This window comes from Echinops telfairi, unplaced genomic scaffold, assembly GCF_000313985.2.
Source record: "Echinops telfairi isolate 266 unplaced genomic scaffold, ASM31398v2 ScPeMD7_1;HRSCAF=3_0, whole genome shotgun sequence".
Classification (NCBI taxonomy): Eukaryota; Metazoa; Chordata; class Mammalia; order Afrosoricida; family Tenrecidae; genus Echinops; species Echinops telfairi.
In genome coordinates this window covers 70,450,857-70,466,574 of record NW_022103896.1, presented here as the reverse complement: position 1 = coordinate 70,466,574, position 15,718 = coordinate 70,450,857, and the positions used below count along the sequence as shown (strand labels likewise).

The 15,718-nt window shown below is 42.0% G+C and overlaps 1 protein-coding gene across 1 annotated transcript in view; it reads left to right on the top strand.

Annotated features, from left to right (window-relative positions):
- The first annotated feature begins 201 nt into the window (after nucleotides 1–201).
- SULF1 (sulfatase 1) overlaps nucleotides 202–15,718 on the top strand; it is a 191,879-nt gene continuing 176,362 nt past the window's right edge. The window contains exon 1 of the mRNA XM_045286492.1: nucleotides 202–487. The gene's annotated coding sequence lies outside the window, so the exon portion shown is untranslated. The remainder of the gene's footprint in view (nucleotides 488–15,718) is intronic.

The window sequence follows — 15,718 nt, the reverse complement described above, 5'->3', positions numbered from 1 at the left end:
GCATCCTCCTCAAGGTCCCGATCGTCCCCCCAAGAGAGTTCAGGAGTTGTGAAAAGTAACACACCACGGGCCACCGGGATAATTCGTTCCCTCCACCTTCTCGTTAGCACCGCCCACTTCTCCCTTTTTTTATAGCAGTCCTTGCTCTCGGCAAATCTCAGGTTACTTGGCTGGGAGGGAGTGCTCAGACCTCCAGTTCCTGTCCTGCCCTCAGCCTCCAATCCTTAAGAGACATCCAGCCCCAGCAATTGGATTGGGCAGCCCGTCTTGACACACCACTGTGCTGAGTGCTTGAGGACGTGTTTCAACAGATGGTTGGGGTTAGTGTGTGTCATCACGTTCGAGTGGGGATTAGGCGCAGGAAGGCTGCCGCGCCTGAGCTGTGTGGTCTTCTCCAGGGGAGAGTTGCAGGCAGTAGAACTCCTTCGCCGGGGGAAGAAGAGAGAGAATTCATCTGCTGCAGCCTCCGGAGAAGCAGTTTTTCCAGGTAAAGTACCAGATACCGAATGCTTTTCTCTCCCCCTCTCTAGCTTGATCGCGTACTTTTGAGTGGAATGCTTGCTAGCCCAGCCCACTTGTCAAAGCCGCTGGGTCGCTGTGCCATCAATGCGACCATTGTACGGCTGACAGATAACAAGCAACCTAGCTGGATGCTCGGCTGTCTGTTGAGAACTAACACCGCTTGCTCATGCCTTGCTTTGGAAGGTGTAGCTAAAAAGATGCCTTTGGGAGTGTTGCTTGTGCCCTTTTAATATCCCCATGACCTACGCAGGACCGGGAGTTCGATTTGCCCATAATGAATGCATCCGGCCAAGAAGGCATTTATTTGAGCTTTCAAAATCAGAATTCACTTTCAAACTGTTCCATTTCACTCCCCAATCTATAAAGATTCTCTTAAGAGTCTATTACTCCGTCGCCAGAAGAGATGGGCATACTGCTTTAACTGATGTTTGCAGCGTCGATTATGACTGATTTGTGGTGGAGCAGAGGGCTTTTAACATTTGGAGGGGAGCGGGCGGGTCGGGAGGAGGGAGATGGATTGTGAAGTTTGGAAACTGCTCTCGGGACTGGGTTATCCTGAACACACTGAGGAAAGGGCTCGGCATTAAAACAAAAATGCTTCGAGCCTGGAGGAAAGCAGAAAGGAGGAAGTTGGGAAATGCTCTTTAACATATCCCTCTTGCAGCTGTAGGGGGAGCAGATGGAGGTAATTCATTTGCAGATTTGTTTGTGAAAGTTTTACAAGTCATTGAAAACTAAAGTAGTATCCCTGTAATGGATCGTTAAAGTCACTACATTTATAGGTTTTAAACAGGCGATCTGAAGTGTTAACTAAATGTAAATAGATTTTTTTTCAGCCCGGATTATAAACAGCCCCCCACCCCAACAGCATTTAATTATAAATCAGTCATTGGAAATTGATGGTCATCTGGTGCCTTAGCAGTATGAAATGAATTGTCATCAGATACATGCGCAGATCCATTGACTAAGCACTTTGCCGAAAGCCCCACGGTAGAACATTGAATTGAACTGGTTGAAACATTGAAGATTAGCTGTTCTTTTGATGTGTGCGTTAAAACCGGCGGTTCAAAACCTCATGCTGTATTTTTGTGTAGACCATAACAGTAAGTGTTTTCTTTTTCAAATTTTCCCACAAGCAAGGTGAGTCACAGAGATACTTCTTTTGATACTGCAGCAGACTTGTGATCCTAGAGCAGTGCTTAGTCCTGACTGCACTTGCACGTTTGGTAGAGAAACCCAACGCTGTCCTCGCCCTTTGCAGGGGCGAGAGGGTCTGAATAATCCTCTCGAGAAGTTCCTCTGAAATGAGATCTGCGAAGAGGTTGAACACCAGGATTTCTGGCTATTGCTTGGTGATGCTTAGTTTTCGTCATCGCAAAGATGCCAATGAAATTATGTTTCTAGTTCCGTTACCTAGTTTTTGGAAGTCGGTTGATATTTTTTAAGCCTCTTTTTCAAAAGTTAAGATGAAAACAATTTTGTAGTATGGTGTTAGTTGCTAGTCAGAATGTTATCAGCATATCATTTCAAAAACCTTTTTCAGTCAGAAAACACCCTCAGGAGCAATGCCCAGCAATTTTTCCAAGTGAGTATTATCTGATTCTCAATATTACATAACCAAAATAGCACTAGGTTCATAAGCTTTGGGGATTCCAGTCATTCCATCTTGGCTTTTCAGTGGCATTGGAGTTTCAATAAATAAAGGCAGAAAGACAAACCAGTATCTGACGCTGTATCAGGACTGGAACGGCATGTACAGCCTGGAGCAGGGATGGTGCTTCACGGCCATTTTTCACAATCACCGAATATTTGAGGAGAAAGAAAAGTTTATTCTCACAAATCCAAGTGTGTCCCCCAATGGCATTCTAACAAAGACAAGGTGCTGTTTAGTGATACATGCTAACCGCATCGTTAGATTCCCAGGCTGCCTACCCAGGAAGGACTGGCTAATATGCGCGCGCGCACACACACACACACACACACACACACACACACACACAAGAAATGCTGAGAAATACGGTGAAAAGGCAAAGTTTGTGTTGGTTTTCTGCTCCTAGTCAACCTTAATTTAAAGTTACTGAGTGACCCAGAAAGGCCTGTTAAAAGACAGTGCCCACAGGGCAATCCCCGACTCTTGTCAAAATCTAAATCTACTGCTCCAGATGGCAAACATCCAGAGGCATATTTATGGTGACTTCTGCATACCTCGTTTGACATTTGGATTCTTCCTGACCACACTTGTGCTGGTGTGCCGCTCACACACATGAAGTTCCCATCAGTATCCTAACAGCTGGGAAAGTGTTTGAGCGCCCAGGCTGTCCCGCCTAGTCAAGTTAAAAATCATTGTGGGTAGTGAAGCGGTAGAAGATCTCAGCTAGCCATGTTGATGCATATTCCCCAGCGCAAACACACACACACACACACCTAGGCATGCATTAGGCTCTTGGGACCAAAAGATGATCTGAAAGTTTGGTTAATGGAATTAATAACATTCATTTTTATGATAGAATGCAATGCTAAAATACACTGCCAGGTAATGATGACTTGTTTCACTGAACTTGGGGTACCTTAAGAGTGAGGTCCTACATCAAGGAACTAAATTAGGTTCTAACCTGTTTTTCCCCAAGGAAATCTGTGTAACGCTAGGCAGGTGGTCCTGCCCATTTCCATGATAATAGTAGACAAGTCACAAATGTGCATAAAATGTTTGCCACTTCCTTCCTTAATTACATACCCTGTTGAATGGATATAGGGTTAGTTCAGATTCCATCTTTACCAGGCCATCAAGTGAATTTCTGAGAGTGAGGTACTAGTAAGGTATCAGTAGGGTTTCTCCAGCCATTGCGTAACACAGCCATTGGGTCAAGTTGGGACATCTGGTTCTTTCCCCCTCTGCAGCATTTTTGTGGGGAGAATATGGAGTAAATGTAAGGAGATTCGGATGTTTAAGGAGCTGATACAAACCTTATATTTTTTATCATCTATAAGAGCCCTGGTGGGTCATGTGTCAGCAGTTCTAAACCACCACCACTTCACAGGATAAAGACCTACAGTAAAGCTTTAGCCCCATAAAGATTTAGTCCTGGAAACCACAGCTCTGTTCTGCTCTAGAGGGTCAGTATGAGTCAGAATGAACACGGTGGCAGTGAGGTTTGAGTACATTGACTTTCAAGGAAGAGAACATCACGTGTGAAATTAATTCTGTGGTTGTATGGTAAATTCACATGAACTGGGGGTCATGTATTTGAAAGAAGTTATCTTTTGGGAAGAGCTTGTTCTAAAATGATTTAAAATAGTTCCAATTTTATCCCTGTGCGCTGGGGATCATGCATATTAGCACGTTGTTTTGTTTCTCTTCTTCCTGATATCCTCCTCTATAGTCAATCTGCCATCAAATCCCGTGGGTCTTTTTCTTTTAAAATATCTCCCGCATCTTGCCCATAGCTACCTTCCCAGTGCAGTGAATCTTTCACACTTGGGCTGTGACAACAGTCTCCTAACCTGTCCACCTGTTCTCATGACACTCGTGTGTTCACCACTTCCAGAGTGAGCTTCCAACCATAAACAGTGGTCATTCCAACAAAGTATTTCTAGGATCAGGACTAGTAAATAGACCCTAAGTACCCATAGAATGATGCCATTCTGACTTCTTAGTCGGACTTGTTGACATGGTGTTATTTGGGCCCAACTTTCCCTTTTCACGTTCTCTCACTATCAGAAGTTTATTCCCCTCTCCCGATCTTTATGCCCCTCCTAGTGTCTTCCCCTGCACCTCGCCACTCTGGTTGTCTAGAGCATAAAATGAGACTAAATATGTGCAAGGTTCTTTCCAGTTCTGTAGTTACAAATCTGGGTGTATCATCCTCATTATATTTGTAGCTTCACTCTAAAGTTCCAACTGAAGTTCTACCTCTCTCTGAAGCCTTCCTTGCCTACCTTGCCTTCTGGTGCCCCCCGCCCCCATGATTAACCTTTAGTTATCTGCAGGTGGCGCTTGGCACAACTGCGCTGTGTTTTATCCTGTTTTATCATTTTTTTCTTCATCCCTTGACTCCTTATGCTCTAGCGCTATAGAGCAGACAATAACCAGTCCACCATTGTACCCACTAGAAGACGGAATGAAGTTGTGAATAAGTCACCTGGACATCTAAATGCTCAAGGCACCTTTAAAATCATTAACAAGTTCTAGTAGCCTTTCCATCCATGAGAAGAGACGGGGAAACTCAACTGATTTTAATTTGGGGGAGCCTCCAAAAAGTGACAAATGGAGGGTGGAGGGAAGGTGGGGGAGAAAAGGGGAACCAATCACAAGGGTCTACATATAACCCCCTCCCTGCGGGATGGGCAACAGAAAAGGAGGTGAAGGGAGATGTCGGACAGTGTAAGACATGACAAAACAATACTAATTTATAAATTATCAAGGGTTTGTGAGGGAGGAGTGGGGAGGGAGTGGAAAAAATGAGGAGCTGATATCAAGGGCTCAAGTAGAAAGCAAATGTTTTGAGAATGATGATGGCAACAAATGTACAAATGTGCTTGACACAATGGATGGATGTATAGATTGTGTTAAGTTGGAGCAGCCCCCAATAAAAAGATTTTTTTTAAAGTGACAAATGAAATGTTAAAATTTTTAGCCAAATTGCTTTATTTATTTATTTATTTATTTATTTTTTATTAAATCATTTTTTTAGGGGCTCATACAACTCTTATCACAACCAAATTAAGTTTTAATGTAATATGAAGCATTCTATCTATTTTAACTTTCAGTAAAACAGAGTTTCTGTCTCAGAAACCCACGGGAGCAGTTCTCTGCAGACCTACTGGGTCCCGATGCGTCAGAACTGACTCAGTGGCAGTAAGGTTGGTTTTGAGTTCTCTCTAGATGGTAGAAATGAGTTGCTTCTCTACCCTATCAAATTCCAAAATCACTGGGGAAGCAAGAGAATAAAGCCTTTAGATTCAGACAGAAGATCTGTATTTTTATCCAAGCAGATCTTCTTTCTAGCTATATGAATAAGTGATGTAACTGTTCTGAGTTTCAGCTTCACTCTCTGCCCGAAAGCGAGAGGACCACTTGCCTTGGGAATCGTGATGGAAGCCTATGAAGCACCTAGCTGAGTGCATACCCAATGCCTATGGTCAATAAGTGGGAGGGTGAAGATTGATAGGTACACAGAAAACAGAGATCACGAGTACAAGGATGTTTATCGCCATTAAAGTCAACCATTAATTGTTTGTGGGGCGTCTTTAGCCTGTTGTCTACCACTAAAGAGAATGGGGACAGGGGGAGAGAGAGCCGACTAGGAGAATGAACTGCATTGGGCATTTAGGAATTTGGAGCAACTGAGGTAATGGGTCTGCAGGACAATGATGACAGTTGAACACACTTTGCTGGGAGGATCTGAGCTCTGGTCCTATATGAAAAGTTAACAAAAAGCAGGCATAGGCCCCAGTGCTGTTGAGGAACAAAGGGCCCAGGCAATGGACCCACAGCAGGGAGTTGGATTGGCGAAGGGTCATGTGCTCCCCTTCCTTGCTCTAGGCGCACTACTTAGAAAGATGAACATGGCAAAACACTGGAGACCCAGGTCAAGCTTCCAGAAGCCATTGGTCAAGCAAGATACCACTGAGAGAAAATAAGGGGCTGCCCTTGGCCCTCCTTCACCTTCAAACCAAGCATAGTGAAAAGCTGAAAACAATCAGCTTGAGTTCTTGCCTGGTCCCAAACTCCACCCACCATCAAACTTTGAACTTTCCGTTTGTGCCCTTTTCCCAGAAGGGCGACAACCTGAGAAACTGTCTGACAAAGCACTGCCAGACACTGAACAAATGTCTTTGGACACTGGACATTCAACTCCAATGTTTATGATCTTGTGATAGATCACAGGGCATTTTACCCAGCGCTGATCATCTGGTCTGCACCTGCCCTGGGCCAGGCAGCGGACAGAAACGGAAACTGCCTCCAGGATGAGACCAAAGGCAATATTTCTGGAAACCCCTTCTTCCCAGAAAACGCGTTCATAGAACTTTCAAGGAGATGCTTGGCCTCGTCTTCAGCTGTAGCAACGAAGCGCATCCTTTGCCCTCTCAAACTACATGGTCCATGTATTGTACTTATTTGTGAATGAAAAGGGGGAAATAAAAGTAACTGTCCATTTTCCTTTGGAAAGGAAAACCCTTTCTTCTATATGTTTTTACCACTCAGGGACAAATCAGTAGGAAGCAATTTCTACATTTTCTGAAACTGGCATCACAGGAACTTGGGCGTGCTGTTATTTAATCGTAGGAGGTATAGTGGATCATGAACAGATAACATGAGGAAATGAAGAGAGATGCTATGGTTCTGAATTGTAAAAAGTAGATTCTCTCAGAATTCATTGCCACATTTCCTGTAATCATAATCAAACTGTAACAAAAGGCTGATGTGGGAGCAGAGTGTGAGGATGGCAAGAATCTTGGGGAAAAAATGAAAAACCAGACAAGTCAATGCTCCCCCGTAGCACCCCTGTCGGACAGGGTAGAACTGCTCTTGGGAATTTCGGAGACGGACTCTTCACAGGTGTAGAAAGCCCCATCTTTCTCCTGCAGAGTGGCTGGTGGTTTCGAACCGCAGACTTTTGGAGTAGCAGCCCGATGTGTAATCACTACGCAACTCATGGCTGTTATTAAATATTAACAACAACAACAACAAAAGGTTTGAAAGTTCAGCTGGCCTAAAAACCAAGTCTAAACATTTTTGTAAGAGAAGAGTTCTATAGTAAGATGTGAGCTTGTATAAACACCTACACATTCATACACACATAAAAATATTTAATGCATGAAAGGGCTTCAAAATGTTCATGAAAAGATATCAAATCCTATGCATTTGACTATTCTATATATTTCATACAAGCGAAATACATACATTCAAATAACGTGTGTATTTTTAATCATTTTATTAGGGGGTCGTACATCTTATCACAATCCACATGTACATCCATTGTGTCAAGCACATTTGTACATTTGTTGCCATCATCATTCTCAAAACATTTGCTTTCTACTTGAGCCCTTGGTATCAGCTCCTCATTTTTTAAAAATCATTTTATTGGGGGCTCATACAACTCTTATCACAATCCATACATACATCAATTGTGCCCAGCACATTTGTACGTTTGTTGCCCTCATTATTCCCAAAACATTTGCTCTCCACTTAAGCCCCAGGCATGTTCTTCATTCCCCCCTCCCTCATGAGCACTTGTTAATTTATAAATTATTATTTTGTCATATCTTACACTGTCTGCCGTCTCCCTTCACCTACTTTTCTGTTGTCCATCCCCCAGGTAGGAGGTTATATGTAGATCCTAATAATCGTTCCCAATCTCTACTCCACCCTCCCTCCACCCTCCCATTATTGGCACTCTCACCACTGGTCCTGAAGGGATCATCCGTCCTGGATTCCCTGTGTTTCCAGTTCCTATCTGTACCAGTGTACATCCTCTGGTCTAGCCGGATTTGTAAGGTAGAATTGGGATCTTGATAGTGGGGGGCAGGAAGCATTTAGGAACTAGAGGAAAGTTATATGTTTCATCATTGCTACCCTGCATGGTGCCTGGCTTGTCTCCTCCCCGCGACCTTTCTGTAAGGGGATGTCCAGTTGCCTACAGATGGGCTTTGGGTCTCCACTCTGCACTCACCCTCATTCACAATGATATGATTTTTTGTTTCTTGATGCCTAATACCTGATCCCTGATCCCTTTGACACCTCATAATCACACACTTCTTCCATGTGGGCTTTGTTGCTTCTGAGCTAGATGGCCGCTTGTTTACCTTCAAATAACAGGTGTTATTTGTCTGACTGTTTTGCTTGGGACAGTGTTTTCAATATTCACTTCATTGCATGTTATCAGTAGTTCCTGTCTCTTTATAGCTGAATAATATTCCATATTATAAATCTATCATATTTTGTTTATCTACTCATTTCTTGATGGATATGGATTATTTCCACCTTTTCTCTCAATGTTTACTGGAATTTTTGGTGTCAGTGTTCCTCCTGGTGAGGCCATCTGGCCCGAGACTTTTGTTGTTGTTGAGATGTTTTTGTTTTTTGTTTTGTTTTGTCCCCTCCCCCAAGATGTTTTTTAAACATGAATTGATCTCTTTATTTCTTATGGTCCTGTGCCACTAATACCATATTCGAATGCATCACTTCTTCTCCTATCTTCCTTATTATTCCTTGACCAGCTTTTGCATGCACCTGTGGTGACTGAAAATACCATGGTTTGGGTCAGGTACACCCTTGTCTTCGACATGACATCTTTTGCTTTTGAACACTTTAATGAGGTGTTTTGCAGGTGACTTGTTCAAGCAGGCTTTCTGTTTCCTCTTGAGTCAGTTTGGGTAAGTTATATGCTACTAAGAATATGGCCATTTCATCTAGGTTATCCCATTTGCTGCAGCATAATCCATACTCCTGCATCATTATTTTCTCTGCTTCTATAACGTTCGTCATGTCCTTTGCTTCTTTTAGTTATTCACATTTTTGTGTGTGTGTCAGGTTTGGCTATTTTATTGAACTTTTCTAAGAACTACTATTTTCTTGTTGTATTAATTCTTCCTATTTTCTCCAATGTTCTTTACTTCTGCCCTGACCTTTGGTTTCGTTTACTCTTCCCTTTCCAGTTCCTGAAGTTGTTGATTAGACTGTCAATTGAAAAGCTTTCATATTTTTTTATGTAAGCATTTATTGCTATACATATTCCTCTGAGTACTGCCATCACTGCGAGTTTTGGTATAGTGTGCTGTCTTATTTGACTCTTAAGAAATTTGTGATTTCTTCCTTGATACATTGGAGATTTGTTTAGTAACATGTTTTATCATTTCCATGTGCTGTGTATTTTCCAGTTTTGTTTTGTTTTTCCTTCTTGTGTTACTGATTTCTAGCTTTACTCTGTTGTGGTCAGAGAAAATACTTGGTGTGAGGGGCTTCAAAAATTTTGCGAAAGGATGGTGTTCAAAGATAATAGAACCCCTCCATAAAATTTTAAAGCCCCATTTTATTATTTTAATTAATTGAATTGAGAGTTTGAAATTATTGGTTTTAACCTTTTTAAAAGGATCAATATTTGATTTGTGATCCAACACAGGCTCTATCTAGAAAATAGCTCCATGCATTAGAGTAAAATGTATATTATTCTGTTGTTGGGTGGAGTTTAGTTGCCGTATAGTGTTATCTCGACCCTCTGTTTTCTTGTTGATCTTCATTCTACATGTTTTGCTCAATATTGAAAGTCGTGTATTGAAGTCTCCAATTATTACTGTAGCGCTATTCATTTTTCCATTCATTGCTTTATATTTTCAGCTGCTCTGATGTTGGGTGCATATATATTTAAGTTGGTAAACTCTTAACTATTTTTCCTCCCACCCCCACCCCCCCGTGTGCACACCTACACCACATTTACTAACTGTCTTGCTATGTAACCATTTAACGTTTCACATTTATGACAGGTGTGGGGCCCAGGACATCCTTCACAGGCCACCTTGAATGATATACTAGAGATTAATCTAGAGACAATTGGCAACTACTTGGGGGTTGCCTTTTTCACTCATCCTTGACATCTTTTGGTCTGGCCACAAAGAATGTGAGGTAGGATAATGAAAGGGTATAAGCATCCAGGGCAAGGCTTGGCTAGGCAAGGGCCTAAAGGGTCCAGGGAGGCAGGAACAGAGAACAAAGGAAAATGATCTTGTGGGGTTATGAAACTGGGGTGAACAGAGGATGAGTGGGCCCCCCACTTAGATTAGAGGGCAAACTGGTTCTCCACTCAGGGTGAGCAGTGAGAGGTGGCAAGTAGTGGGTAGCAGGCAACACCCAACCACTACCATCTCTACTCCATACCATGGGCTCCTCCACGGTACAGAGTTCAGGATGAGGAAGGCATCAGGGTCAAGGGCTCTTGACACACCACTGCTTCTTGAGCTATGTTGGAGGCACCTGGTGGGTGGTGAGCAACCAGGAGGAACACTGACACCAAAGCAAGGGCACAACCACAGGCTCTCGCATAACACCAAGTGTGCATAGTGTCCTGGTCTTTGGAACCTAATCATGTCGATAACAGAGGCTTACAGTTATCTCTTCTGACAGATGCTATCTTAAAGTTTATTGTATTCATTTTGATACCCCAGTTCTCTTTTCATTATAATTTGCATGGAATATTTCCCCTCATCCTTTCATGATCAATCTAATTTTGTCTATGGGCCTAATGTATATCTCTTGTAAACAGAATAGTTGGACCATGGTTTTTGTCATGCATTCTGCCAATCTGCCTTCTGACTGCAGCATTTAGATCATTTGCATTCATTGAAATTGACTATAAGAAGTGACTTACTTCAACCATTGTGTTACTTGTGTGTCTTGAGCCTTCTTTGTCTTTGTCCTTTACTGCTGCTTGTGTGTGTGTGTTTTATTGGTTTATTCCAAAATTACTCAGCAACCCCCTGGCAATTAAAAACCTTTGTACTAAAGCTTCCAATCCAGGCTAAAGTGTAGGTATCTGCTTTTGAAGCCTACCTCCTTTTGGCCATGGATTGTTCCAGTGCCCTCCAGGAGTGGTATTGCCCACTTTGGGTAACATCGTTCTAGGATAAATTGGGACCAACTTAACCAGTAATATACAAGAAGTTCTGTATCTATGTCAGTCATCTCCCCACTTCTGTTGTTATCACTAAGTATGTATTTAGAATGTCTGTGCCCTGTAACTATTTTACCTTGGTTTTTACATATTTGTTATTAGGAAACATGAAGGGCAACATAACTTCAGTTATCAAGCATGAATACTTCATTACTAGCCCTTCTTTGCCATGCATTTCCCTGTACGGTATTGGACAACTTTTAAAAAGATGGTGCTCTAATGCATGGATGATGCCTGCTGTAATTATTTGAAATAAAAGTGAAGGTTAAACTATTCTAAGATCCAAGCTATATTAGAGTCATAGTTTGAAAAGATTAATTGAATTCAGAGTATGGAGTTATTGATGAGTTAATTTAGAAGTGTGCACTATGGATATCATCTTTGAGCTTCTATTGCTAATATGACTTCGCACCAAATCACGTGTCCGTAATACAACATGTCCTCTGAATAGACTTCCTGCCAGTTGAAAGCCTCCCCGTTAACCTTCACCTGCCAATAATCAATCTTCCCCTGAATAGAATGTCCAAGTAAACAGATGTGCTTTGCATTGCATCCAGAAATCCTTGAAACTTCAGCTTTTCACTTTCATCTTGTGAGAAGTGCATCCCAGAAAAGAGAGGCCCCTAAGAATTATGTTCTCCTTTTTACCTCTTGAGAACATCATGCTGGTAAGAACATGGAAGGTCTTCTGAATCGGGCAGAAAAATAAAAGCACAGGATATGTATATGTTTAATTTGAGATGCCAAGAAGTCCCACACGTGTTACCACATTATTTTTCTGTAAGTGATATTTACATCCAGTAAAACAAATTTGGAGGCTATACCAATATCAAACAGCTTTAGTTGTCTTACTTTGTAACACTTGAGTTGATGTAGTATAGGAGGGATCACAACATGCCTTCTAATTAGAATCAGAGCCCAAAAGAACAGGTATAAGAAAAGTATGATTGTTTTATCAATTTGCCAGATATATTTAATCTTCTGTATTTGAGTTTCCTGTATATATTTCTGTTCTATGTGCTGAGGAGAATATACAATAAGTGTAAGACATCATCCTTGCCCTGAAGGAATACGGTATCTACTTTAGCTATGAAGCAAGAAATACATGCAAAAATTACATGAGATCATAAATACAAGATCCTAACAAAGATTCTAGGACATAGTAGACAAACAAATACATTTCAGTGCCAAGATGGAGAAGGGCACAACTGTGGCTAAAACTTGCAGTTAAACCAGAGAATGTAATTTTCAAATAAATATGGCATTTTTCATTCAGAGGGTTTTCATACACATAGTTTGGGAAAACACTGAAGGGAGGCCCCGAGAAGAGGAAAATGAAGAAAGAAAACAGATGAAGGAGAGAAAGGAGTAATAGAAGAAAAGGAGAGATGCAAAGAAGGGAATGGAGAAGGGAGAGGGGAGAGTCTGTTCTCTGGGAGCATCGTGGGGAGAGGAGGGTCCCCAACAAATCATCACAGGTCCGGTAGGCGCAATTGTACAGCGATAATAAGTAAAGATCATAGTGAAGTCATTGAGATCATGAGAGGTAGAGGAGAGATTGAGTTAATGGAGTAAGACACAATTCATGGTAGCATGCTCACCTCAGCCCCGCTTGGTGGTCCTCGTGGGGGGAACCCGGCCATGAGAGCAGGAGAAAGCCCTGGGAACGAGAGCAGGAGAGCCCTCCAGGTGAGAACCGGGGAGAGCCTCAACTCTGTTGCTAACCAAGGGTTAAATCTCATTAGGGGGACATGATTACAGGTAACCACACGTCACAGGAAGGGGCAGTACAATCGGCATACACATTGTAGGAAGGGGATGTATGATAGGCATAAGCGTAACAGGAAGGGGATGAGCTAGGGGTGTGCCCATAGGAATGGGAAGGCCTAGGGGTATACATGTGACAAGATGGGCGGACCCTAGATTCATGATGGCAGCCTAATCTTGGTCATCCTTGGGCGGTTTGACCTCTCCGGTGTCTCCTACAAGGAAAACAGAAGGGAGTGGGCCCTACTTGTTGTGGGATAAACAGTGATGTCTGCTTGCTCCAGATGGCTACTCCTGATGACCTCCAAGTGTAGTCATTCTCAAGCAGCTAAGTTTGGCATATATTGGGGGAGACAACTTGGGAGAAATCCTTCTGTTTCCCACAGGAGCATGTTCTCTGTGTCCTCTCGTAGTGTGTCATGTCATGGCTAAAATAGGCCAAATTTTATAGCTAAACACGTGTTTGGAATGTTCACGTGCTGTGATTTTTCAGGTGTTTGTTAAAAGAGAGAAAAGACATTTTGGGGAAGAGAATGAAAAATCTAAAAAAGGTGTTTATTATCATTGGAGACAGTGAGAATGAAAATGAAAGAAAGGGCACTGTGAAAAAATAAATAACAAAACTTGCCAATTGGTCAATTAGAGGGTGAGCGAAACTGTCAGTACTATCCAGCATCAAGCTCATCTATTATCGAAGGGAAATGAGGGTGCTGAAAATGGAATTTCATTTTGTTGTTGTTGGTGCTGCCAAGTCAGCTCCGACCCATAAGAACCTTAGAATGAAATGCTGCCGGGTTCTGTGCCATCCGATTTTGAAACATCATAAATTTCCAAAGAGAAGGTAGTCTTTATAGAACATGTGCATCTGTTACTGGTAAATTAATAGACTGTATTTTTTATAACTTTTTAATGCAAACATGGGAAATCTTTCTTTTTTTATCATTTTATTAGGGGCTCATACAACTCTTATCACAATCCATACATACATCAATTGTGTAAAATGCATTTGTACATTCATTGCCCTCATCATTCTCAAAACATTTCAAGCCCCCAGCATTAGGTCCTCATTTTTCCCCTCCCTCCCTGCTCCTCCCTCCCTCATGAGCCCTTGATAATTTATAAATTGTTATTTTGTCATATCTTGCCCTGTCCGACGCCTCCCTTCACCCACTTTTCTGTTGTCCGTCCCCCAGGGAGGAGGTCAGATATACAGTAGTTCCCTGTAATCGGTTCCCTCTTTCCAACCCATTCTCCCTCTACCCTCCCAGTGTCACCACTCACACCACTGGTCCTGAAGGGATCATCCACCCTGGATTCCCTGTGTTTCCAGTTCCTATCTGTACCAGTGTACATCTTCTGGCCTAGCCAGACTTGCAAAGTAGAATTCATATCATGATAGTGGGAGCGGAGAGGAAACATTTAGGAACTAGAGGAAAGTTGTATTTTTCATCGTTGCTACATCGCCCCCTGACTGGCTCATCTCTGGGAAATCTTTCTGTGTGTGTGTGTATATATATAATGTACATATAGACAAATATTATTTTATGAACATTGATGGACATTAGAATACATACTGTATATACTCGTGTTTAAGTTAAATTTTTCAGCACATTTTTAATGCAATTTTTGTGGTAAAATTAGGTACCTCGGCTGATATCCGGGTCAGCTTATACTCGAGTATATACGGTCATCATACTTTATAAGATATATTCTTCCTCAGACAAAAATGATACTTTCTCACATTAAGAGACAATGGTTGGCCAAATAGCAACAAGAGTGTTTTCAACCCACCAGTCCCTCCACAGGAGAACACTGCGGCTGTCTGCTTCCCTGATGAAGATTTGCAGTCTTGAGAACCCTATACAGGGTTGCTGTGTGTCCAACCAACCAGATGGCAATGGGTCTTCTTTTGTTCTGGGCTCCGAGTTGCTTTCAATAAGCGATCCACTCTTTTGTCATATCCTTCTACTACACTCAGTAGATAGTTGTCAGGATATGATATAATTTTTATTAGAAGTAGAAGAATGTGCTTGCATTGAAAGTTCGTGAGTTAGAAGTTGAGAGCTGCATGATGGAAAGAATTCACTTAAATTTTAAAGATGAGCGATTGCTGAAGTGTTCTGTTAGAAGACGTTAGCATTGACTGGTGGAGACTGGACAGCATTTTAGTTCTTCAAAAGAGATTGGGATTCTGTTCAAGTTTGTTTTGCAGACTGGCTTATTTCTATATTTCCCAATTGAATTTTCTACAACATGTTCCCTGGTTTGAGGGTGAGAAATGCCAGCCTAAGGGCCAGCACCTGTACTCTGTTTCTCATCCAGAGTAGCCACTCTTGTCTGATTGGCAAGAGTAAGTTTATATTTAGAAGCCATTATGGCTCGAGATTCAACTGGTAATTCTTGAGATAGTTGATGCAATCAATCAAGGAAAAAAGGTAGAATCTACTAGCGGCATATGGTGAGTTACCCACTGGACTGCTAATCACAAGGTCAGCAGTTTGAAACCACCAGTGCCTCTTTAGGGAGAAAGATGAGGCTTTCTACTTCCATAAATATTTGCAGTCTCAGAAACCACAAAGGGAGTTCGCCTCTGTCCTATATGGTTACTATGAGTTGGAATCGACTAGATGGCAGTGAGTCAGAGTTCGATCATTAAAAGTCATCTGCAGCAAGCACAAAATTCGGTGCTTAGCTAACAAACGGAACGTGAGGCCCCTTCATTTGAGGTCCACTTAGACCAATGGTTCATGTCTTCATGTGGA